This window comes from Piliocolobus tephrosceles, chromosome 4, assembly GCF_002776525.5.
Source record: "Piliocolobus tephrosceles isolate RC106 chromosome 4, ASM277652v3, whole genome shotgun sequence".
In the NCBI taxonomy this organism is placed as follows: domain Eukaryota; kingdom Metazoa; phylum Chordata; class Mammalia; order Primates; family Cercopithecidae; genus Piliocolobus; species Piliocolobus tephrosceles.
In genome coordinates, this window is record NC_045437.1 from 44380129 (window position 1) to 44384742 (window position 4614).

The following is a 4614-nucleotide window of genomic DNA, read 5'->3' on the forward strand; positions in this document are numbered from 1 at the left end:
GTCTATAACTTAAAATGTATTAAACAAGTTTCATACCAAATATACTTTCTAATAGATGGTCTTATCTTAAGGTTTCTTTCAGTTTGGGAAATAAAGGAGAAACATGGAGAACACCTTTGTAATTTTTTTCTCACCTCATCCACCTCTTTTTATCCAGTGAATGATAACAAAACATATAGAAAGGAAAAGGATCTAAAACATGGTTCTTAGTTTTTGGCTCAAAGTATGAGAGCCCTACATTATTGTAAGTTTGAGCATCACAAATTAAGGAAAAGAAATTTCTCATGGGATTTTAAATTGGAAGTGGTCTCTGAAGCAACAAGAATTGGGTAACATATCCTTACCTCCCAGTTTTCAAATAGATCTAATGGGACATCTGAAGAATCAGGTGTTCTGTAAATTGTTAGAAATTTTTGCAAATTTGAGTTCATTTCCCACTGTATAGCCAGCCTATCATTTAGGTATCATTGAACCTACTGCAAGCTCTAGTGGTTGATATTTCAAATGGGTCTAAGATAATAAATCCATGCAATCTCCTGGTTATATTGTTTGATTCTGTGTGGAATGGTAAACAAGGTAGATCTAGAGTGAAACATAAGATTTGAAAATTAGAGTAAGGGATGTACTCTCACCTACTGGAGGTGAACAGGCAAGAATAGCAAGGTGAAGAGTGGGTCACACTTGCTACTTGGAGGCATCTTACAAACATCTTGATAAAAAACGGATGCTGTTAACAGTGAAGAAGGGAGGCAGAAAGAAGTGCAATTCTTGGTGACAAAGTTAGTCTGGTTAAGCTTTTCTCCTACATGCAAACTTCTGACTATTTAGTTGTATGATCCAATAAATTTTTTTGTTGCTTAATACATTTTGTGGTGCTTGCTCTGCTACTTGCAGATGATGCATCTTTACTGTACACTGAGTTTAGCATCCTAGCTGGAGGATGCATTCCCAGGGTGAAGGTTTTATCCTTTTTCATTTGTTTATGGGGCAACCCCATCCTATAAACTTCTACCTATTTAATCACTCCTGTATTACTGGAGAGGGTTGATTTTTAAGTTTAGTAATATAGATGACATCACTCAGCTTACTTATTTTAATTAATGGCTTTAGCTAACATGCTTTTCTGATACTATTTTAGTAACTTTCAGGGGAATGTATATAAAATACATATCATATATATGTATATAATTACAGAATAATATACATGATACAGTATGCAACATATATGTAATATAAAATACTTAATATCTATATGTTCTTTCAATACATAGACACATAAACACATACAATTTTACTTGGATATAAACTGTTTTTCTTTTTTCTCAATCAACAATTCCTAATCTTCCTATTTTCCAGGTACATACATATCTTTAGTCCTTATAGATACTTAGTATTTAATTAGGAATATACATACATATATTATTTTGTATATTATTTTATATATTTGGATATTATTCTGAATATTAAATATACATATATTTATATTATTTTTCCATAAAGGACATTAGTGAGACAATTGGTGAAGTTTTGAATAAGGTTTGTAGATTAGAAATAATATTGTATCAATGAGATATCCTGATTTTGTTGATTTTTACTATCATGTAAAAGAATGTCCGTTTTTGGAAATATATACTGAAATACTGAGGAATTAAAAGTTCTGCCTTAGGCTTAGGAAATAGGGAACTGTCTCTTCCTTTATTTCTTCTCCTCATTCTTTTCTTCTCCACTTAAGAAGCTATCACTGTCTCTTCCAGACATGAAGCATGAGAGGAACATAATTAAGGGGACAACAAAGTTTTTCTTAACTGGTACCTGTGTAATTTGCATTGGTGCTTTCTGGGCTTGGTGGTTTCAAGAGAGAACCAATACTTTTATTGCTTCACTAGAAACCTTCTTTGGGACTATTTAATTGTATTTCTCAAGATGCTAGCCATGCATTTTCATCTAGCTGACTAATTCCATTTCTTTCTTCAGTCTCTGGGAATTCAGTACTTCAACCTATATACTAGGGTTATAACTCACTTCCAAGCAGTACTCTAGGGCAAGGCTCAATGTGATCTTCTGTGAGACTCAGATTTGGTCCTGGGAAATATGAATACATCCTTGGAACTGATAAATTTCAGAACCTAGAATGTTCACAGTGCAGCTATCTATCCTCGTTCAGAGCATCTAGCAAGTTTCTTTTCCAATTGAAACTTTTCAAGATATGGAATAGAGCTCAGGGCACAAAGTTCTTGCAAGTATCCTCTTAGTTGGCCCTTATTCCCTCTCTCCATGGTGGGGAGGTAAGAAGAAAATGCCCTGACACATTTTTTCCCAAATTAATTGCCTTCTTTGGACCTTTCAGTGCTAACTGTTTTTGAGATGAGTGCTTGGTTTATGATCTCATAAAGAGTGTTCTGCCTTGTGTTTTACAAATACTGCATAAGATATCTACCATCTGTCATGGAAATGTGAGAATATTCACCATGTATTTTTTGTTTTTTGATGGTGTTTGGTCACCATAGCTAGAACTAAGATGGAAAAAAATTCACTTTAACATCCTGTTGTAAGCGTCACAATAATTCTGATCTGAAAAAGCAGCAGAATCCGCATGTTGAAGTTGTACATGTGTTGGAAGATGACCTAAAGCAGTTATTCTAAATTAACATACTTATTTTCAATATTTAATGCATAAATATTGTTTATATTATGTCTCTTGAGATAATGGCATTTGTTCTGTTTTTGTTGTTGTTTCCGATGCTGAAAATATTGCTTTATTAGTTTCTTTGAAACTTTCTCATTTACCAAAAGTTAACATGAATGCATACATTGATTAGATTTATATGCTCAAATGTATGTGAATGGTGGACTAAAATTACTATCCTTTTTAATTTATAAGCTGAAATATCACCAGAAATTTCTTCTATTTATACTAAAGATTATTATAATCAATAATTATGATGTTATTGTTTAACAGATATTTTTCCCCTGGTATTAAGTTATAATTGACAAAAAGTATATACGTTTGGAGTATACAACATGATCTTTTTTTATATGTATACATTTTGAACTGATTAAATCAAAATGAATTAACATGTTCATCGCTTCAAATACTTTTAATTTTGGTAGTAACATTTACCATCTATTCTCTCAGCAATTTTCAAGTGTACAACACCTGCTTATTAACTATAGACATCATGCTTCACAATAGAATCCTAGAACATATTCAACCTATTGAACTGAAACTTTGTACTCTTTGACTAACATCTTTCATATCCTCGTCCTTCCCCTGTCCCAGCTCCTTGCAATCACCATTCTACTTTCTGCCTCTGTAAGTTCAGCCTTTTTAGGTTCCATATGTAAGTGAGATAATGCAGTGTTTTTCTTTCTGTGCCTGTCTTACTTCACTTAGTACAATATCCACTAGGTTGATTCATGTTGTCTCAATGGATAAGATTTCCTTCTCTTTCAGAAGAGTAGTTTTGTACTGTGTATCTATATCACATTTTTTAAATCCATTCATCTGCGCATGGACATTTAGGTTGTTTCCATGTCTTGGGTATGGTTAATAATGCTGCAGTGAACATGGGCATACCGATATCTCTTTCACACCCAGATTTCATTTTTAAAAATACATACCCAGAAGTGTGATTGCTGGAGCTCGTGGTAGTTCTATTTTTAACGTTTTTAGGAACCCATACTGTTTTCTATAATGGCTGTAATAATTTGTATTCCCACTAAAAATGTATAGTGTTTTCCTTTTCTCTACATCCTCTCCAACACTTTATCTTTTATCTTTTTGATAACAGCTATTCTAACAGGTGTGAGGTAATCTCTCATTGTGATTTCAATTTGTATTTCCCTGATGATTAGTGATGTTGAACATTTTTTCATATACTAGTTGGCCATTTGCCTGTCTTCTTTTGATAAATTTCTATTCAGATCCTCTGCTCATTTTTAAATTGGCTTGTTTTCTTGCAATGGAGTTGATTGAGTTCCTTATATATTTTCCATATTAACTCCTTATCAGATGAATAGTTTGCAAATGTTTTATCTCATTCCATAAGTCGTGTCGTTCCTCCATTGATTGTTTTCATGTGAAACACAGATGAAGACAGAGTCTCTGGTGAGCATCAGTAGGCAAAGATAAAAACTCAAAAGCATAGATCCAGAAGCACTGGAAAGAAAACCAATCAGAAACATAAAATATTTGATCTATTATAGATTAATTTTTTATTTTTGTTTTTAAATAATATAGATTCACAGGAAGTTGCCAAAATAGAACAGAGAGGATCTATGTACCCTTCATACACAGTTTCTCCATTGGTTCCATCTTATGTAACTATAGTACAATATCAAAATGGAACACTGAAATTGGAAAACATTGTATTTTATAACATATATAGATTCATTTCACAGCAATCAAGATGCAGAACTAGTCTATCATCACAAAGATCTATCTTGTGTTTCTCCTTTATAGTCATACCTAATATTCTATGCCCTCCCCACCCCCAATATCCCCAAATTCTGGCAACCACCAATTGGTTCTCTATCGCTGACTTACTGAGAATGTTATATAGGAATCATACAGTATGTGATCTGTTTTTTTTTTGTTTTGTTTTGTTTTGTTTT